The sequence below is a fragment of the Arvicanthis niloticus genome, chromosome 1, assembly GCF_011762505.2.
Source record: "Arvicanthis niloticus isolate mArvNil1 chromosome 1, mArvNil1.pat.X, whole genome shotgun sequence".
Taxonomy (NCBI): domain Eukaryota; kingdom Metazoa; phylum Chordata; class Mammalia; order Rodentia; family Muridae; genus Arvicanthis; species Arvicanthis niloticus.
Genome location: NC_047658.1, coordinates 694,921 through 717,670, shown reverse-complemented (window position 1 = coordinate 717,670; position 22,750 = coordinate 694,921). Strand labels below are relative to the sequence as shown.

The following is a 22,750-nucleotide window of genomic DNA, read 5'->3' as shown; positions in this document are numbered from 1 at the left end:
AGCTATGCTTTGTGCTTCCCACAATTATAGTTAACTCAGTCATTCTGGATTTCTGACGGGGTTGAAAACTTATAGCTATTTACCTTGAGAGAAAAGATTTGAGTGGATGGTCGTCAGGTGACATTCATCCTAAAGCCAAGGAAAATGCCAGGTCCAGAACTAAGTGTTTTAGTTAGGATAGATGACAGAGGTGCTGGTTAGTCAACAAAAGAATGGGCTGGGTATTAGGACTATCTTGTACCTCACTGGTACAAATTGACATAATTATGCTCTAATTGTATTTTGAGAGAAAAGTTTCCTTTTAACAGGAAGGGTGATGTGTAGGAGGAGCTAAGGTGGGAGGAGTACTGAGAGGAAGAAAAGGAGTAAGAAGAGGAGAAGAAGAAGGAGAGGAGAAGCTAGGTGATGAAAGAGAGATAGAGGGGGGAGACAGGGAGGCAGATGTTCATATATCTCCACCAGTCAAAGATAGTTGATATATCTATGTTGGGTAGTGGGTTACACCTCTGATTGAACAATACCAAACTTATAAAGCCTATGATTAACATTTTTTTAAAAATGTATAAATGCAAAAAGGAAAAGGGGGCATGGGATAGTGGTTTTCTAAGGGAGGGGGGGAATGGGGAAAGGGGACGGTATCTGAAGTGTAAATGAAAGACCTAATTAAAAAAAAAGAAGCAGCTCTTGGAGATCAGCTGCTGCTGCCTTGGCGGCGGGCCGACCTGCAGGAGGCAGCAGCAGCAGCGGCGGCCAAGGCCAAGGGAAGATGGAGGACGGAGTGGATCACATAGACATTTACGTGGATGTGGGTGAAGAGTTCAACCAGGAAGCGGAATATGGTGGGCATGATCAGATAGATTTGTATGATGATGTCATCTCTCCATCTGCAAATAATGGCGATGCCCCAGAAGATCGGGACTACATGGATACTCTTCCACCAACTGTTGGTGATGACGTGGGTAAAGGAGCAGCACCAAATGTTGTCTACACTTACACTGGAAAGAGAATTGCATTGTATATTGGAAATCTAACATGGTGGACAACAGATGAGGACCTGACTGGGGCAGTTCATTCTTTGGGAGAAAATGATATTTTGGAGATAAGATTTTTTTGAAAATCGGGCAAATGGACAATCAAAGGGATTTGCCCTTGCTGGTGTTGGATCTGAAGCATCTTCCAAAAAGTTAATGGATCTTTTGCCTAAAAGAGAACTTCATGGTCAGAATCCTGTTGTAACTCCATGCAATAAACAGTTCCTGAGTCAGTTTGAAATGCAATCCAGGAAAACTACACAATCAGGAGAGATGTCTGGGGAAGGTAAAGCTGGTCCTCCAGGAGGCAGTTCACGGGCAGCATTTCCACAGGGTGCTAGAGGACGGGGCCGCTTTCCAGGGGCTGTTCCTGGTGGAGACAGATTTCCTGGGCCAGCAGGACCAGGAGGGCCACCTCCACCTTTCCCAGGTGGACAAACTCCACTGCGTCCACCTTTAGGCCCACCTGGCCCACCTGGTCCACCAGGTCCTCCACCTCCTGGTCAGGTTTTGCCACCTCCTCTAGCAGGACCTCTTAATTGAGGAGACCGCCCTCCACCACCAGTTCTTTTTCCTGGACAACCTTTTGGCCAGCCTCCGCTGGGTCCACTTCCTCCTGGGCCTCCACCTCCAGTTCCAGGCTACGGCCTCCCTCCAGGTCCACCGCCTCCACAGCAGGGACCACCTCCACCTCCAGGCCCCTTTTCTACCTCGACCACCGGGTCCACTAGGGCCTCCCCTTACACTTGCTCCTCCTCCACATCTTCCGGGACCACCTCCAGGTGCCCCACCACCAGCTCCACATGTGAATCCTGCTTTTTTTCCTTCACCAACTAATAGTGGTATGACAACATCAGATAGTCGAGGTCCACCACCAAGAGACCCATATGGCAGACCTCCCCCATATGATAGGGGTGACTATGGCCCCCCTGGGAGGGAAATGGATACTGCAAGAACACCTCTGAGTGAAGCTGAGTTTGAAGAAACCATGAATAGAAATCGGGCAATCTCAAGCAGTGCTATTTCAAGAGCTGTGTCTGATGCTAGTGCATCAGAATTAATCTAAATCCTATGGGTCTGGATCAAGATGTGAACGAGCAAGAGAAAGGGACCATAGTAGATCACGAGAAAAGAGTCGGCGTCATAAATCTCGGAGTAGAGATCGCCATGATGATTATTACAGAGAGAGAAGCAGAGAGCGAGAGAGACACCAGGATCGTGATCGTGACCGTGACTGCGAGCGTGACCTAGAGCGAGAGTGCCATCATCGTTAGAAGGGCAGAGCAGAACAAACAATGAGGAAAGTCTATGGCACCAATGAGCTGAACAACAGGCACACTGCTGGACATGCAGGCTGAGAAGGAGCAGAGAGCCTACTTGAAGATCAGAGAGAAACGGACATGCAGAGAGAAATGGACATCCAATAACTTCACAGAAATAAACCAGAATCAGACTGCCAGACCATAGAGAGGATCTTAAGAGTATCACGAAAAAACATGTACAAGAGAGGTCTCATGATAGGATGAATTTTCTCAGCAGAAACTTTGTATACAAGAAAACAATGATATGAAATATTCAAAGTACTGCCAGCCAAGAATATACCTGAAAAAATACCTGAATATACCTGAAAAAATATTATTAAGAAATTAAAGCTACTTTGGGAGACCTAGGGGAAAAAAAGAAGCAGCTCTTGAAGCATCTGTCCGGGTGAGAGCTGAGAGCGAGCGCCACCCTGCGTCCCCAGTCCCTTCCTCAGCCCTCAGACCAACCCTTTGGCGGTGCTGGGCGAGGCTCCCAGCAGCTGGGATTCAACTCTAGCTGTCCCTTGTCAGCGCTGCCTTCATCCTTCACCCGGGCCGGCTCCCTCCCCACCATCTCCTTCCTCAGCGTGGATCACTCAGTCCTTTCTTGTCCATATCTCACAGACCTGCACAGAACCTCGGCAGGCCAGACCTCGAGGCCTCTTTCCACCTCCCGAGCCACCCAGCGATGCTTCATTTCTGGCTTTGCCACCGGCTGTTGGATTATCTATGTTCCCTAAGATTGTGGCGCGGACGCTGGCTTTCTCCTGGGAAGTGAGCTCCTCCTCTTCCGTCTGACCCTGTTGCATCACCCTTAAAAAGATGTAAGCCCTTCACCCGAGGCTGGTCGTTCTTTCAGACCTCCCTCTTTTCTGGGTCCACTTTCCTCTAATTGCACAGATGAACCGGAGAAAGGTCAGCGGAGGTGGGGATAAATTTCAGCAACCTTCCCTTTAAGATGCCCTGGAGGTTTTTTGACAGTCACTGTGCACATCTGCTTTGTGGCCTTCTGTTAAGCCATTCTGTGGGCTCCAGCTCCGACTCAGTATTTGGGGCATGGGGGGTTGGCTGGCAAGACAACTTTTTAGGTCTCCTGGTCTCTACGTGATGATGCAGCTTGTTAGAACGGGTGACTGCAAAAAAACTGGGAGCTGGCCTTGCAATTCGTTTTCTCTCCTATTTTTCTAGCTTAGGGTTGGTGATGGTTGTTAATTTAGGTGGTCTCAGTAGCTCTAGTGATCCAGAGTTTGGCTGCATAGTGGCTAGTAGTTTTCAAGAGGGGTGTGTGTATGTGTAACCAGTCAACATGGAACACCAGGGCTTGTGTGAGCCTCTGTCCCTGATTTGGTATTCCCCTTTTCCTGACTGACAGTGGCTTATGTGATCTTAGACTTTTTTCAGCTAGATTCAGATACCCCATTTGGTTAGCTCTGTTGTATACTGGGCTGAAGGGCGGCTCCTGGAGTCTGGGCACTTCCTCTTTAACTTTGATCCCTTTCAAACTGGATAATACTAGTATATACTGGGGAGATTATCTGCTGTGGTGCACCCCCCACTCCCACCCCATCTTAGCATTTGTGTTGCACGCACCTCTTTTGTGTCCCCTTCGCCCGTGAAAAAGGACACGGAGGCAGTAATCTGGTAGTTACTACAAACGAGGATTTACTTCTTGTATAAACAGAAGCGGAAAAGACCCCAAGCCTGGGAAAGGCACTGCTATATATACCCTAGAGTGGCGTGTTCACTTCTGATTGGCTATTCACTCATCACCCCATATTACGCCCCGGGATGGGCAGTGACTTTAGCTCGCCTTTTGCCTTTTGCACCTGCACAGTCAGTTGTTTACAAGTGGGAGGAAAGAATGTCCGCGCCATCTTGGAATGGTGAATCACTGTGGCTCCCAACACATTTGGAGGCTGAAGTAGGAGGAGTGCGGTTTTGAAGCAAGCCTAGAGTAGAGATCCCAGCCAACCTGGACGGTGGGATGAGGCAGTGAGAAATTAGGAGACTACATGAGTTTTTATATGGAAAGATTTATTTAATAGCCTCACACCCAGGGAGTGATCAGTAAAACACAATGCAGTTTTATCTTGGGATTATGACTTGTGTGGTTATTTGTTATTAGTTAGTGTGTGTACACATAGTGTGTGCATTCAGGGAGGTGCAGAAGCACCACTGGGTAGTTGCGGAGGTTGCAGGGTAGCTCTGGGGAGTTGTCTACTTCCACCCTCACATGCATTCTGGGGATCAAACTCAGGTGTTAGGCTTGCAAGCCCTCCTGCTGACCTTTTCTTTCTTTCTGTCTGTCTGTCTGTCTGTCTTGAGACTGTGCCTCCCTCACTTTGTAGCTGGAGTTAGCCTGGAGTTAATGAGCTTCCTTCCTTAGCCTCCTAAGTGCCGGAGTAATAGGCATTCACCACCGTGCCTGGCTTTAGGTAGTTTTCTATAGTAGTTTTGTGGGAGTTATGAGTGCACGCATCTAAATGTCTCTCAGAGTGTCCTGGAATAAGTGAAGGACCCTTGCTGTAGTCCAGTGCCGCCCCTCCTCTCTCCCTTCCCCTCCACTCTTCTTTTCCCTCCCTCCCTTCTTCCATCCTTCTCTGCCTGCCTGCCTGCCTTCCTTCTTCCCTCCCTTCCTCCCTTCCTTTCTTCCTTCCTTCCTTCCTTCCTTCCTTCCTTCCTTCCTTCCTTCCTTCCTTCCTCCCTCCCTCCCTCCCTCCCCTTCTTCCTTCCTTTTGAGACAAGGTCTGAGTATGTGTAGTCTTGGTGTCCTGGAACTTGATATGTAGACCAGGCTGGTCTCAACATCACAGAGATTCTTCAGCCTCTGCCTCCCAAGTTTGGGATCCAAGGAGTATATCACCTCACCTGGCTTCTACCTCTGCCTCTTGACTGAGGAAGCAAGCCAGCAAGGGTAAGTGACTTTTCCAGGAGATAAAGGAGTGGAAGGAACCAGCTTCTTACCTCTGGAGCATATCTCCTGTGTGCATGTGTGTGCTGTGTCCCTCCTGTGAATGTATAATGTTAATGAGACAACCTGAAGCCTTTTTTAGAACTTTTTTTTCAAGATACAATGTCATGAAAGCAGAGCTGGCAACAAACCGTCTTCCTTGATACATTTAGTGATTCCTGGGGTAAGAAAGCCTGTTTGCTTTAAGTAAAGTAGGAACAGCATGTCTGACTTAAGGGCCATTTGTGATTTCCTGGCTGTGGGCCTGGGAGGAGGAAGAGGTTGTGTTCTGTCAGCAACTTCAGCCCGCTGCAGAGTAGGATGCCGATCTGGTTGGAAATGCAGATTCGCAGGGCCTTTGTTACCTCACACTCACTACTCAGTCCTGTGAGACTTGGATGTGTATTGTTCTTAGCACCACAGGCAAGGGAGGAGCCAAGGCTCCTTGGCTCCTTGAACCTGATAGGGAATGGGGAAAACTGGGAGGGATTTGTTTGGAATTCCCATGTTAGCTGTGATGTGGCAGGTGTCTGACAGTATTTTGTGACTCTAGGGACAGTGTCCTACAGTAGAGAGGACAGGCCAGTGATAACAAATTGCATTGTGGTAATTTTATTAATTTCAGCTATTTCTTTTGAATGCATTCTCTAGCGAGGTACTGGTCCAGGCTCTGGAGAGGCTCCTTGCCATTTCATCCATGGTTTGGATGACCATTGTTCAATATGCATCACTTTAATGCCCTGATAAATGTTCATTGAAATGGACCCGTGAAAAGAGTTCTACGTAGCAACATGAAATGGTTATTTAGAAAACTGGGAGTGGAGGTGCACACCTGTAATTACAGCATTTGGGAGACTGAGGCAGGTAGGCCTTGAATTTGAGGCCAGTGTGGGCCATTTATTGAGACCCTGTTTTGTAAATAAATGCTAAAATAGAATTTTCACTGAATTAGTTTTTTCGTGTTGCTGTTTAGTTTTCCCTTCTTGGGAACCCACCTGTCTCAGCCTTTGCAGTACTGGTCGTGTTGGTACAATGCCACCATGTCTGGTGTTTCCTGCTTTAGACCACCTCAGCTAATGACCTCAGGTTGGACAAGTAAGAGAGTGTATGGCAGTTGACCAGGGCACTCTGTGAATGGAAAGGGCGTGGGCTTTGGAGCCAGCCAGCCCAAACCGTCTAGCCCTGCTGCTGTTGATCAGGGAGGACTTCCTCAGCTAAGCTGTTGTTGGCTGTAAGTGATAAGAGGAGTAATGGGAACTAGCAAAGATGTTTCTGAGGATTAGGGATAGGGGTTTGTTTGTTACAGTGCCTGGCATTTAAGGAGTGCTTAATAAAGAGTGGGTGTAGCCAGGTGGTGGTGGTGCAGGCCTTTGTTACCAGCACTCAGAAGCAGAGTCTGAAGACAACCAGGACTACACATGATAAACTCTGTCTCAAAAACAACAACAATAATAAATAATAAACCTTGTCTGAAAAAGACCAAAATAATAATAATAATGATGATAATAATAATAATAATAATAATAATAATAATAGTAGTAGTAATTGTTGTTGTTGTTGTAAAATATGGCCAGAGGAGTTAGCGTCAGGGTCAAAGCATAGGTGGCAGAGTGCCAGCTGCCTCTTTCAGAAACTCATTGGAAATCTTAGTTATTTGTTCCGAGTGACTAGAAAATGTCAACCTAGATTTTTAAATGTGAGTGCTGGAACCCAGAGGCATAGGAAGTTTCAGAATCCTGTTTGGAGAACAAGAAAGCCTGACTGAGTTGAGCCGTTGCCTCCTAGTACTCCAGTGTGTCAAAGCTCTGAAAGGTCTTGGAGATTGCCTGGGCCGCTCTATCCTACGGCTAGGGCCGTGCAGGCCTCAGCTCCCAGTGGTCTCTAGGTGGAAGTCTGGAGGACTAGTCTTACCTTGTAGGTCAGGTTCCTTTGTGACAGACTAGTGATTAACACCATCACCTCTCTCGTGAGTATTCCCTCCTGCTTCTACTAACACTCAAAACCTGTCTCTTGTCTTCTCTCTTTTTCTAAGGTTTCTTTAGAATAAACAGTAAACCTTGTATCTGTTTACTTGGCAAACATTAGCAAACATTGAGGCAAACATTGAATGGCCGGTGTCCGCACTGAGAAAGGGTCTTGCAGTCTTGTGATAACTGAAGTTATTGCTGCAGGCCTTAAGCTTACTTTACAGAGGAAGAATTTCAGTAGAAGGGTTACTAACTTGCCCAGAGTCACAGCCAGTGAGTGAAGGAAGGAGATTCCAGTGCAGGCTGCATTCTGGATCTGCCCACCAGCCCCCGCCGCTGTGATGTTCCCCTCTGTCTGTCTGTTCCAGTGACAGACTGAACACAGCACCCACCTGAAGCCCATGCTGAAAAGACAATATTCCCAGCTCAAAGAGGCTTCCTACCCCACCGATGCTTTCTTTCAGAATTATCTCTCCATCAAAATGGAACCAACATCTTGTTTTATGTGAATGGGATTGCACAGTGTATATGCTTTAAAAAAAATCTTTTAATCGATATTTTGGTTTTGTAATACAGGGACTAGAACTCAGGGCGTTGCACACCTGGGACAAGTGAGTGACCTGCCCCTGAGCTGAGCCACAGCTCCACTTTTCATTTCTTGAGACAGAGTCTCTGTAGCTCATGTTGGCTTCAAACTCTCAAGTCTAAGGTTTAGAGGTGTGTACTACTGATTGTGGCTTGCCCACTTCCCGCCCTGGGGTCCTAGACATTGAACCCAGTGAGTGCCTCTGGCATGGAAGGTAAACACTACCAACTGCGCTATGTCCCCCCATTGCCGTCATTCATTCATTCATTACATACATATATGTATCTATAAGCATTTTATTTATTATGTGTACATGCATTACGAGTTTACACCACTATATCTGCTTTCTGTTTGGCTTAAGCATTTTGTGTGTGTGTGTTCTTGTGTATGTGTGTGCCTGTGTTTATATACCATTTCTCAGTAGCTGTCCATCAGTTTTCTGCCTGGGACATGAAATTCACTGATTAAGGTGAGGCCAGCTTTCCAGTGAGCTCCTTCGATGCTCCTGTCTCTGCCTCACTAGAGCACACTAGAAACCTGCACTACCACAGCTGGGTCTCTGTGTGGATGCTGAGAATTGAGCATAGGTTATCGTGTTGGTGCAGCAAGTGCTTGACCAGCCGAGCCAGCTCCCTAGACCTTGCCTGGTTCTTTTAGCTGTGAGCATGCTTACATCATGTTGCAGACTGCATGATCGTATGCTTTTTTTGTTAGTAGGAATATAATCCACTTTCCTTATACTTGCTGTGGTTGAATATTATGTATTTTCCCAGTGAGAGCCGTTAGGAACATGTCTTCTGGAACACACACCTGTCGGGAGTCTAAGACAGGGTTTTAGATCTTCTGGGTTGTAGACTGTGTGGGCTTTCATGAGCATATCCCTACATGATGTGCTAACCGGCATAGCTACTGCTGGCTGAGGCATGTGGGATCCAAGTACCTAGATCCTTGACAGTATGTGGCATTTTCTGTCCTCTCATTGTGGCCATTCTGAAAGATGTGTATAATTTTACTTTGAAAAACTGCATGTGGTGACTAGCAACAATTAGGAGCCTGAGGCAGAAGGATTGCCTACAGTTTTGAGACCAGGCTGGGGTACAGTATGGGGCCTTGTCTCAAAACCCACAGGAAACCAAAGTTTTTAAAAAAGCATTCTGTTTGGTGAAGCACACTCTGGCTGTCTGCTCAGTCTATGTGATGCTGAGGACTGAAGCCATGCACACTGCTTAGCACGGGCTGACTGAGCCAAAGAGAGCCCAGACTTGGATGGCCCATCCTTAAACGCATGATGTCATTCCAGAATAATAGTCAACTTACAAAGGGACAATGGAGATGGCAAGTTTCCAGCCATCGCAGAAAATGACTTAGTCGGGTTGGATGTGAAGGTTGTGGAAATGACTACTATGTAGTAAAGGAGTAAAGGGCTTGTTTCTAAATACCCAGGATTTTGCGAAGTATTTGGTCTTCTGCTCTGTAATCTTAGCAACCCATGGACACATCATTTCATTTTTCCTACAGAAATAGAAGTTTGAATTGCATAGCTTTCCTATGATTTTTAAGACAGTGTCTCTCTCTGTCTTACATTTATGTGTGCTGTTTCAGTGTGTCTGTGTGTGAGTGTGCCTGTGCCATGTGGAGTCTCCTTCCATCACGTGGTCCTTTGCTTTGAACTCAGCCCTTGGGCTTGCTGTTAGAAGCTGCCACCTGCTAAACTATGTATTGGCTTGAGATAGTCTCTTTGTGTAGCTGATTTAGTCTGGGATTTGGGAAATAGCTCTGCCTGAGTTTCCTGAGTATTGGATTGCATGGCTGAGCCTCTATGCCTGGCAAAGAGAATTCTATTTTGTTTTTCTTTTTTGTTGTTTTTTTTTTTGTTTTGTTTTCTGTTTGTTTGGTTGGTTGGTTGGTTTTTTGAGACAGGGTTTCTCTATATAGCCTTGGCTGTCCTGGAACTCACTCTGTAGACCAGGCTGGACTTAAACTCAGAAATCCGCCTGCCTCTGCCTCCCAAGTGCTGGGATTAAAGGCATGTGACACCACAGCCCAGCCTATTTTGTTTTTCAAGACAGGGTTTCTCTGTGTAAACCTGCCTGTCTTGGAACTCATGTTGACAAGGTTGGCCTTGAACTCCTAGAGATCAGCCTGCTTCTGCCTCTCTCATTATAAAAAGTACTTTATTTTAATTTTAAAATATATTTTAAAATATTTCAATTTTTAATTATAAAATGATTACATAATTTCTCTCTTGTTTTTTTTTCTCCCTTTGAACTCCCATGCATATTCCCAGTCTCTTCATGGCCTCTTTTTCTAGAACATTTTATTAAAAGCAGAGACTTTGGGGCTGGAGAGATGACTAAATGGTTAAGAGAGAGCCCTGTTGTTTCTGTTGCAGACCTGGGTTCAGTTTCCAGCACCCACATGGTGTTCAGAACCATCTATAGCTGCAGGTTCAATGTCTTCTCTTACAGTCTGAGGGCACTAGGTTCAGAATTAGTATATAAACATACTTGTTAGTGAAACACAGTAAAACACATGGAGTAAAATCAGTCTAAAACAATTTTTAAAAACTTGGGGTCAGAGTATATCGGCTTAGAGGTCCAGCATATTTCAGGGCCTGGAGTAGTCTCCAGCAGCACAGGCATGAATGGATGGATCTCAGTAGTGAGCCGAGCTTGGCTTGGGAGATTAGCCGATAGCATGCACTGTAGCAGAGAGTTAGTTCGCGTCTGCGAACTCAGAGCTGTGTGTTCAGCAAGTTTTTTAGCTTCTTGAAATTTTAGTTTCCTCATTTGAAAACCACACACATGCTGTTTTGCACTTGGTTCTTCTCCAGGAAGAATTCTGGGCATTGGATCTGGGGGTCGCACATACTAGGCAGGTGCTCCGCAACTGAACAACACGGCCAGCCTACGTGTTTGCTTTTTGAGATGTGGTCTCACTGTGTGGCCCTTGAGTTCATAATCCTCCTGCCTTAGTCTCCCTAGTGCTGAGATTATCCGAGTCCACTGCCATGCCAGGGTAGAAATCACATTTTAAAAGTAACATGACTGTTTCACTGTGTCATCTTGGCACAGTGGCCTTGCTGCTCTTCTCTGGAACATTCCACCTTAGGTAGGTGATCTCTGAGTTCTAAGCCAGCCTGTTCAACAGAGCCAGTTCCAGGATGGCTGGGGCCACACAGAGAAACCTTAACTTGAAAAAACAAAACTAAATCAAAAAAGAAAATTCCAAAATAAGACCAACATATTTATTGTAAAGTGTGTGAGTCCCAGAGGACAAGTTTGTGGAATCAGTTTTCTCCATGTATGTACTTTATGTGAATTCTGGGGCCAGGTTCAGGTCATCCTCCTGTGTGGCAGGTTTTTTACCTGTGCCATTTCCCTGCCCAACTCATGTTTATTTTTCATGTTCCTGTATGTGCTGTGCATGTGTGCATGCATGACTTGGAGTATGTGTGGATACGTGTACACAAGAGGAGGCTCAATGTTGACATCGGGGGTTATCCTCCATTGTTCTTCAGACTTACTCATTGAGGCTGTCAGTCAGACCCAGAACTCCCTAGTAGGGCTAATCTCAGTGGCCAGTTTGATTTGAGATTGCCCTGTTTCTGCCTTCTGAGGCCGACTGTCATGCTGCCTTGCGTCTACAAGGGTAGATCTTGTAATGGAGTAGGGATGAATGCCTTATCACTGAGCTTGAAAAGAGAAGGAAGAAAGGAAACATCTTCTTGTGAATGGCACATGATGTGGGTGAGACTGGGACCTTAGCATAGTGTGTCTTAGTTACTGTTAGGTCATGCTGAAGAGACTACAACTAAAGCAACTCTAATAAAAGAGTGCATTTAAGGGGGTGGGAGAGTTTGCTTACAGTTTTAGAGAATTAGTCCATTATCATCATGGCAGGAAGCAGACAGGTATGGTACTGTAGCTACTAGTAACTGAGAGCTTGCATCCTGACCCACAGGTAGCAGGCAGAGACAGAGAGACACTGCCCAGAGACATACCTACTAACAAGAACACACTTCTTAATCCTTTCTAAACTGGGGACCAAACATTGAAACAGATGAATCTCACAGGGACTATTTTTATTCAAACCACCAGAGGGTAAAAGAGCCAGAATATGTACACTGGATTGATCCCCTAGAGAATTCATTCACCCATTAGAGGATGTTTAGTTACCTTCGCTTTATAGAACCTGGCTAAAGAATAATCAGTGAGAATGGTTTTAATCAGCCCAGCTCTTTTTCCAACTGGATAGTGGCCCCACAACAGAAAGGACCGTCCCTCTTGGCAGCCCCAGTAGAGTCTAAGGCAGGGAGATACCATGACTTACTAGTAGATAAAGGTTTTGGTGGGAGAGAGACCACCACCTACAGGCTGTTTTTTTTTTCTTTCCGTATGTGTGCTATCATGTGCATGCTATATATACACTGTGCATACGCATTCAGTCACTAAGTATATATACACTGTGCATACGCATCCAGTCACTAAGTATATATACACTGTGCATACGCATCCAGTCACTAAGTATATATACACTGTGCATACGCATCCAGTCACTAAGTATATATACACTGTGCATACGCATCCAGTCACTAAGTATATATACACTGTGCATACGCATCCAGTCACTAAGTATATATACACTGTGCATACGCATCCAGTCACTAAGTATATATACACTGTGCATACGCATCCAGTCACTAAGTATATATACACTGTGCATACGCATCCAGTCACTAAGTATATATACACTGTGCATACGCATCCAGTCACTAAGTATATATACACTGTGCATACGCATCCAGTCACTAAGTATATATACACTGTGCATACGCATCCAGTCACTAAGTATATATACACTGTGCATACGCATCCAGTCACTAAGTATATATACACTGTGCATACGCATCCAGTCACTAAGTATATATACACTGTGCATACGCATCCAGTCACTAAGTATATATACACTGTGCATACGCATCCAGTCACTAAGTATATATACACTGTGCATACGCATCCAGTCACTAAGTATATATACACTGTGCATACGCATCCAGTCACTAAGTATATATACACTGTGCATACGCATCCAGTCACTAAGTATATATACACTGTGCATACGCATCCAGTCACTAAGTATATATACACTGTGCATACGCATTCAGTCACTAAGTATATATACACTGTGCATACGCATTCAGTCACTAAGCAACTGCAGCAAAAAGAAACAAAAAACCATGCAAACAAACTAGAGTTTGAGGAGTGGTACAGGAAAGTCAGGAGTGTGTGAGAGAAGACAGGTGCACTGAGGACCATGCTTGAGACAGCCAGCGTATCCCTTGACAGCCCAGGTTGACTGAGACCCACAGTCCTCCTCTCTTAGCATCCTCACGTGTGGACTTGAGAGTTCAGGAAACCTTAGCTCTGGGGAAGGGGACTCCAGTTCAGCCCGGTATCCAGCAGTCGGTCTCCTTTGTCTGTGCATTAAAGGCGAGCACATATTATTGGTGCCAGAAACAAATACTAAAGAATAGTTTCCATGTTATCAATCAGTATTAATTGTAAAGGGGGCGAATTAAAGTTTAAAAAATAATGTTAGCTATTTAGGTGAAGGGCATGAAGTTCGTACCAACGTTCCAGGAAAACAGGTATGAGATGCATGTGTTGCATTGGCTACTTGAGTAATTTTTTACATGTATGTTCAGAGTAATACTTGGTTTTATGTAACTTGGCTGCCAGCCCATAATTGAAGAGTTTTGAAGGCTGTTAGAGAGAGGCTGTTGTGGTAAAGAACTCACAACTGTCTGAAACTCCAGTTCCAGGGATCCAGTGCCACCTTCTGACCTCTATGGTTTTACATAGACTTGGTACATACACATACTTGCAGGCAAAGCACTTCTTTCCTTTTTCTAGTCTTTTTAAAAAATATTATTTATTTATTTTCATATGAGCACACTGTAGCTGTCTTCAGACACATCAGAAGATTCCATTACTGATGGTTGTGAGCCACCATGTGGTTGCTGGGAGTTGAACTCAGGAAGTCTGGAAGAGCAGTCAGTGTTCTTAACCACTGAGCCATCTCTCCAGCCCAAGGCAAAGTACTTTTGCTCATAAAATAGAATAAATCTAATTTTAAAGAAAGTTTTGCAGAACATGAGTATTGAGATATTAGTAAGTTTGACTGAATGGAAGTGTTATCTTCCAAAGTTTAGCTTGTTTTTTAGTCATTTATTTTGACTATATGGAGAGTCTGAGGTCAACCTAGGCTAGCTATATGAGACCTTACCTCTCTTCCCCAAGAGTCTGGTTACGTTGAGTGTCTTCCTCAGTAGCTCTCCCACCTTACTGTTTAGAAACGGTCTTTTACAGAACCTGGAACACTTGTTTGTAGACTTCCTGGCCAGCAAGCCCCTGGGATCAGCCCTTCCCAGCCTTCACCAAGTACTGGGGGTACAGATGCCATGGCAATCAATGCTGTGGCTTTATGTGAGCACTCGGGAATCCAAACTTGGGTTCTTAACTTGAACAGCAAGCAGTTTACCAACTGAGCACCTTCCTCAAACAGATTTATAACATAGAGTTCATTGGTTTAATAGCATGCTTGTTGTGTTATGATAATAGGCATAAGGAGATTTGTTACACATCAGCAGATAATAAAACAAGATAGAAAAATGTTTGAATAATGGCGTTAGGGGTAGGGATCAGTTGTTAGAGTTCTTGCCTAACATAAATGATGCTCTGAGCCCCACCCTTTACACCACATATATAGGGAGTGGTAGTGCATGCCTGGGATCTCAGCATTCAAGGAAGAAGGTTCAGAAATTCAAGGTTGGTCTGAAGAGATGGCTCAGTGGTTAAGAACACTGGCTGCCTGTCTAGAAGACCAGGGTCAGATTCCTAGCATCAACATGGTGGCTTGAAACCATCTGTAACTCTAGTTTTAGGGGATCTAATACCCTTTTCTGATCTCATTGGGCACTAGGCATGCATGGTGGTGGTGTACAGACATACATAAAACACCATACATGTGAAATACAAACAAATAGGTCTTTAAAAATGGAAAAAGGCAGAGAGATGATTGGCATGGTGGGTGATACCTTTAATCCCAGCAGTCATGATGCAGAGACAGGCAGGTCTCTATGAGTTTGAGGCCAGCCTGGTCTATATAGTGAGTGAGGATAGCTAGGCCTACAAAGTGAGTTGTCTCAAACAAATCAAAACACAAACAAAGCAAGGTTATGTACTGTACAGAGAGTTCAAAGCCAGCCTACAATGCATGAGATCATAAACAACAAAAAGCCAACAGCACAGTAACCCTCCACTCCTCACCCAAAGCATCAGGTGTTGTTAGGTCTGCAGTCATGATCATCTTAGAGAGTAGATTTCTGGACTGATAGATGTGAACAGACACGTGGTGATCAGAGGATAACATCAGGTTCCTTCATTCCTTGACTTTAAATTTCAACAATTATCCTAGCTCTTTTTGCATGGTACTTCCTACACAGTCAGCCATGTGAAGATAAAGCTGAATATCTCCTTTCTAGCCACCAGCTATCAAAAAAAATCACTAAAAAACCAAGTGTGGTGGCACTTATGCATACTCACATGCAACCACACACATTGACATGAACATACACTTATCTATACAGGCAATAAAGTTTATTTATTTATTTTAAATAAAGAAAGAGTGACCATGTAAGATTCCTATTGTATTAAATATCCCAAATAGGTGAAACTATAGAGATATAAACTGATGTTTGACTAGAACTGCTGGGGGTGACAGCTAGGGCATGGGTTTTCTCAGTGACGTGATAATGAAATTGCTCTAAAGTTGGTTTTACTTATTATGGTTGAACAACTGACAGTACTAAGTCACTGACTCATACATTGCAAGTGGATGGGTTGTATAGCATGTGGTTGTATTTCCATGGAAATGTTATCATAGGCAGGTTTTATTAGATACAAGATGTTCAGCCAAAGCAGGGTAAGAACAAAGAAAACCATTTCTGGTCTGGGGATAGCTTGCTTGGCTGATATTCACAAAGCCTAGAGTGGGAATATGAAAGCAGGAGTATCAGTTCAAGGTCACGTCTGGCTACACAACAAGCTCAAGGCCAGCCTGGATTACATGAGAGGAGAGACTATCTCAAGCTAATAACAAAATCATCCCTGGACTCCTAATGCTCGTATTAGTGACAATGAAAGATTAAAAACATGGAAGTACCTGCAAGTTAACTGTATAAAAAGCAGTGAGTGATTACTTTAACAGCAGAAGGTGGTGGATGAAACTTTAATAGCTGAAAAAACTCTACAAATTTCATACCCAGCTAAAATGTCCTTTAAATGTATGTGGTCGGTTGAAAGACTTTCTCCTTAAGTCTTGGGCATTTGAATACTTGGTCCCCAGCTGTTGTTGTTTGGGGAGGACTAGAAGTGTGACCTTGCTGGAGGAAGTATTTCACAGGGGTAAGCATTGATATTTCAAAAGTGTCATGCCATTTCAAGTTATTCCCTATCTCCTGCTTGTGGTTTAACATATGAGGTCCGGGCTGCTACTCCAGCTTATCCTTTTGTTCTGTCATAGACTCTAGCCCTTTGGAGCTGTAAGCTCAAAATAAAGCCATTATTTTTAAGTGTTCTTGATCTTGGTGTTTTATCCCAGCAATAGAAAAGTAGCTAAGACAAAATAGAAGATGAGCTAGAGATACTTTTAGTTATAAAACTGAGGATTCTGGCCCCCAAACAAGGTGTACTTACTGATGGATGTTCTTCAGATTAAAGAGGAATGAAAGCAAATAGAAGCTAGGGTCTACAGGAAAGTTCTCTTATTTCTTTACAAGACTACATTGGTGACTGTTGTATGATCTAAACCATACGTAGAGGTTTTCTAATTATATGTTATATATAGAGGTTCATAGAATACTACACACACCACACCTGCAGAATTCTCATTTCAAATGCACAAGAAGGGTGTATACCAGGTAGGCCATATCTTGATCAGTAAAGTCTTTGAATAAATTTCAAGATAATGAGCTGCTAGTGGGATGGCTCTGCAGTTAAGAGCACTAGCTGTTCTTCTGGATGACCAGGATTCGGTTCTCAGCACCCACATGGATGCTCACAACTGTCTGTAATTCCAGTTCCAGGGAATATGACAGTTTCTTCTGGCCTCTGTGGGTACCAGACATTTATGTGGTACTCATACATACATGCAACCAAAACACACATAATTAAGAAAATAAAATAATGAGAAAATTCAAGATATCAAAAACTTAGTGTGTTCCCTGACAATAATGGAATTAAATTAGAAAACACTAACTAGAAAAATGTCTTCAGTATTTGGGGATTTAATTTATTATTTTAAAAGATTTTTGTGTGTGTACTTCTCTTTTGCCTGAATGTATGTCTGTGCATCATGTGTGTGCTGAGGTGGAGAAGGCCAAAAGAGTTTCAGATCCTCTGGAGCTGGAGCTACATGCATTTATGTGCTGCCATGTGGGCATTAGAAATTGAACCTGGGTCCTCTGGAAGAGCAACCAGCGCTCTTGGCCACTGAGCCATCTCTCCAGGCTCATCAGTTTTGGAGGTTAAAGACAGGGTCTTGTTACATATTTTAGTGATGGAGCAGAGTGCATTTGTGGATCTGGAGCAGAGGGGTTGTTGCAGGTTTTGCTGTCTGCAGGCTCCTGGGGCAGGGCAGTGGAGTTGAGTGCAGAGGATGCTGGGTTCTGTTGCATGTCTGTGGTGTGCTGGGCTCCAGGCTTAAGCATCACCAGCTATGACTCCTGGGCAGCCCATTCTCATTTCTGGTCACTTGTTTCTTTATTTGAAAATTAGAGATTTTGAATTAATTAAAGTCTGCAGGTTTAAAAAATTAAAAACTTTGGCTTTGTAAAATCATGTGACACGTTTGTGAGGATGATTGAGAGCCTTCCCATTGCCTCTGTAGCAGATTGCAGTTCTCTGGCAGAGATGAGATGAGAGATGAGATGAGATGAGATGAGATGAGATGAGATGAGATGAGATGAGATGAGATGAGATGAGATGATGTCTGTTTCTCCAACTTGATTTCTGCTGAGCCTCTGTGCTCAGCAATAGTAACAGATGGCCTGGAAATGTTTCCCCACATACCCGCATGCAACGGATACCAGGCTGCCACTAGCCTTCTTAGCCACCCTGGCCCGTAAGGGATTTGGACTAAAGTTTATGCCAGGGACTGTGGAGTACAGAGAGGTACATACACAGCAAGGTTCTTCTAAAAGATTTAGATTCCCATAGTTCCTTGAGGGTTTTCATCTGACTCCCAAGGCTGACATAGGACAGTTGGTCTCCTGAAAAGGCTTCAGTCTAATCTGGTTGGGCCCCTCTGATGGGCTGAGATTGTGCTGAAATTTTCTGTGTAGGAAGTGAGTGTGGCTTGGAGTTCTTGTAGCATCTGCAGAGCCTCAGTTCAGCATGCCCTGCCCCTCCCCATAACAACTGGCTTCATGGACCACCTTTTAAAACCTAGTCTTTATCTTTGCTGTAAGATTCTGGAAATACCAGTTTAGGGAGTATTTTTTGTTTGTTTGTTTTAAAGATGGTCCCATTATGTAGCCCTGGCTGGGCTGGATTGGAACTATAGACCAGGCAGCCCTTGAATTCAGAGATCTACCTGCTTCTACCTCCCAAGTTCTGGGATTAAAGGTACCATTGTGTTCTGAATCCTTATTTGTTTCTGGCCTGGGGCTTCTTGTGTGTTGGGCACGAGATTTACTTCTAAGGAATTCTTGCTGCTTTTCTGGAGAAGCTTATGAGGTGGGATCTGTTACAATATTTTCATTGTAATAAAATATTACAATATTTTCATTGGTGTCAGACCAGATATGCAGAGTGTGCTTGCGTATCATCAAGTGTGCTGTATGTGTTATATCTAGAGCTGTGTAAGTATGTTCAGTGAGAACTGCCCGAGGAAACATCACCCAGTGTGTCCACCTGTGAGCCATGCATCCTCACATGGTCATCTCTGTGGCTGGGTAATGCACTGAGGAGGACAGAGCCCAGGGTCTTACTCACTAAGCAGGCACTCTGTCATTGATCCAAGTCCCTGTCCCCTACCCGAAGGACTTTGAGTAGCAGTGTTCTGCTTTTGATGTTTGATGCATGTGCCTTACTTTTGTAGTCGGTCATCCAGCTGATAACACGTCACCTTCTGTGGTTACCAGCCAGCGTCTTGGTAGATAGAGACTGGTTGTTGTTGCTGGGGGACATGAATTAGCTCTAGTGTTCTCAAGAAGGATTTTGCTGATCTCATTGGGTTGGTGAGGTTCAGAAAGGTTTTTGATTACATTGCACTATAATTTTACCCAAAAATTGAGATTTATTCTACTTCCAGAGGTTAATGAGCATGCTCTGTGTGAGTGTAAAGGGGGACATCCTTTATCCCCTGCCCCCTTTTTTATCTGAGTTCTAGTGTTTGAGCGCAGGGCCTTGGATATTCTAGGCAGGTTGTATACCACTAGCTGCACCCCCAAGTGTTCTCTAACTGTTTCTGAGAGGCTCCCAGTGCATCCTGTGCCGAGTACATCTTGGAGGAACTGTTTACAGTAGTAGGAGGAGTGTATCCGAGTGTGGTGGTTCAGCCTGTAATGCCAGCATTTGTTAGGCTGAGGCAGGAGGGTCAGGATGTCAAGGTCAGCCCGGACTATATTCAAGATCCACTTTCAGGAAACTAAATATATTTGAAGATATGTAAATGTTTATAAACAAACATGCTATTGTAGTTAAGGGATGAGCACCTACAGATTTTGGTATTTGTACGGTTGGTTAACAGATAAAGGAGCATCAGAATAAAGCTGAGAAGACCTGATTATAAGATATAAAAAGGGCTGGAGAGATGGCTCAGAGGTTAAGAGCACCAACTGCTCTTCCAGAGGTCCTGAGTAATTCCCCGGCAACCACATGGTGGCTTCATGTGCCCATGAAGCCAGAAGAAGGTGATGGGTCTCCTAGAAATCAAATTACAGGCAGTTGTGAGCTGCCTGACATGGATGGTAACAACAGGAATTGGTTCTGCAAGAGCATCCACCATTACCCACTGAGTCATCTCTCCAGCCCTGGGAAATGTCATTTATTTTGTATCAAACTCGAGAGATATTTTGGAGAGAGCACAATGCAGAAACTAGTTATGTCATATCTCTTTAGTATGATCACTCCTCAGTGCTAAAAAAATATAGCTTATTCTACATTCTGTTTATAGATTATTTCTTATCAAAGGTAGCATATAGTTAAAGATACTTTCCCTTTTATATATGCATAGAACAATGGTCCTTCTTGGGTGGGCGTTTCAAGTTATTTTATTATTTTCTTTAAAAATATTTCGGGTGTGTGTGGTGTGCACTGGTGTGTGTACAGCTTGTGGGAGTTGGTTCTCTCCTGTCAGTGTGGGTTTCAGCGAGTGTTTGTATCTGCTGATTTCTATCCAGTCCCCTTCCTCCTTTCTGTCTTTTTTGTAGCTCCTAGGTGGGCATGGCAGCACATACCTGCAGTCTGGGACTCGGAAATCAAGGCGGGATTGCTGATTGAGATCAGACTGGGCCGATTATAAGGGAGATTATATCTCACTGATTCTCATCCTGGTTTTGTCTGTCCTAAAAGAAGGTGATCTTTGAATCCCTTGACTGTGTGTGGGGCTTGGCAGAAGCCTGTCCTGTGATAGCAGGTGTGCCCAGCTTCCTGTTGTGCCTGCTTTTTCTCCCTAGGACAGCCCCTCCTTTGGGACTCCTCTCCTCTCTCCTAGGGCCATGCACTAGACTCCTTTGCTTTTTCTTGTCTTGTTCTTTAGCAAGTGATCCATATAGATGGACTTTTTTCTCACCACATTTTTGTTTGCTGTCAGAGGAAAGGACCCATTGGTAGACAGCTGGTCTCTGGTGTGAAGAACAAAGCTGTTTCATACTTAACTGATTTTAAAGAATTGTTTATTGTTTGTTTTTGGTGTTTGGCTTTTTGGAGATAGGTTTTCTCTATGTAGCCCTGGTTGTCCTGGAGCTAAGTTCTGTAGACCAGGCTGGCCTCAAACTCCAAGAGATCCTCCTGCCTCTATCTCCTAGCATACCCCTCACCCCAAAGGGATTTGGAATATTGTACTTGGCATGCATGAGGCTGCCTTCAGTTCCCAATGTACGTGTTTGTGCGCGTGCACACGCGCACACACACACACAAACACACACACACACACATGTGCGGAGTTACATGAATTAAAATCAGTCAGCTTACATGTTAATGTCTGGGCATTTCTTTTTCTTTTATCCTATTGTGGAACTAAGGTGGAAGCCTGCCCTTGGCCTGTGGAAGCTCTGCTGGAAGCATGTAGCTGTAGGTGAGAACGGTTCTCACATGCTTTCATCCTCAGGGATATTCACACAGGGATAGCCTGTGACCTTCATGAGTTGAGGATTTTAACAGGTGGTAAAGGTCTGAGGGGCCCAGGGCCTGACAGTGCACTGGGTAAATGATTCTCTTAGGATCTGATTGGGTTCAGAGACAAAACTTTACCTAAGTGTGATACCTTCTTGAGTCTTTCCTTCCTTCCTTTCTTTTTTTAAATGTATTTATTTAGTTTATGTATATGAGTACACTGTTGGTTTCTTAGACATGCCAGAGGAGGGCATTGGATCTCATTGCAGATGGTTGTGAGCCACCATGTGGTTGCTGGGAATTGAACTCAGAACCCCTTAAAGAGCAGTCAGTGCTTTTAACCACTGAGCCCCAACCGCTGAGCCATCTCTCCAGCTCCAGAATCTTTTCTTTCTAAATGAAGTTAGTTAATGGAAACTGGGAGAAAGACCCACATGCAATCGTTTCCTTTGTGTGTGTTCTTAATCAAGCGGTGTCAGTGAAGCCACTCTGGGCATCCGCTGTCCTTCCAGGGCTTTACTAGAGATGGCCAGCATGCTAGGCGTCCTATTTGGGAGGTCATTTTTCTGAGCTCCTGCATTACTTAGAAGCTAACGCAGCCTGCAACTGTTAGAGGATGCTTGCAGAGGCAACCAAGCAGTGAGCGCAGTAGTGACATGCCTCCAGCCCAGGGACACGAGGATGAGTGGCTCATGCAGTCTGGAGCTTGAGACTCTAACTTCTGAAGTTCTGGAGTCCATGGTGAGCCATCCTGCTTTCTGTCCTGGAGGGAGGCTGCTTCATCTCTCCTGTCTGCTCTGCACACACAGTCCTGACAAGAGGTTTAAGTGAGCGCTGAGTAGGGCTGCATATCTTGGAAGCACAAAATCGTATCAGAGACCTGAGAGAAGTGGCTCTCCAGCACTGTGTGCACACACTGGGGGCTGGCACCCACGGGAGCTGGTGGGACTTTAGAGCACCTACTGAGGAGGCGGTCTATTGGAGTGAGTGTCTTCTGTGCAGGTGGAGCTTCCCGTTGGCCTCCTTCCTCACCCATAGTTCTTGCTCTCTGGTTATCATGCCAGTTCCTTCGCATGTGCTCCTTTATGTCAGATGATGACGTTTCATGTGGTTGCAAACTTCAATTCTTGTGTGTCACCAGCCAATCAGCCGGTTGGTCACTGGTTGAGTTTCATAGACTGGTGATTGAATCTCGTAGGTCTCCACTAATGGAATCTAGTAGCTCATGAGTTTGACCTGGTAGGTCATCACTTGCTGATTCTAGAAGGCCATTTGTTGAGTCTAATTGGTTATAACTGGCTGGATCTAGTACATAACTCGTTGGCTGTGGTGGCTTTTTACTGGTGCATTCTGACAGGTCAGGTGGACTCTGTGGAGGCTGAGGAAATCTAAGTAGCACACAAGTCCTGCCACAGTGAGGGTGGGGCCACTAGTGAGCAGAATTTCTCAAAGATGTGTTTATTGTTTGTACATGTTGGCATGTGTATTTCAGCAGGAAGAGGGCATTGGATCCCC

At 44.6% G+C, this 22,750-nt stretch overlaps 1 pseudogene; it reads left to right on the top strand.

Annotated features, from left to right (window-relative positions):
- The first annotated feature begins 750 nt into the window (after window positions 1–750).
- On the top strand, window positions 751–2,305 carry LOC117717191 (cleavage and polyadenylation specificity factor subunit 6 pseudogene; annotated as a pseudogene).
- The last annotated feature ends 20,445 nt before the right edge of the window (window positions 2,306–22,750 follow it).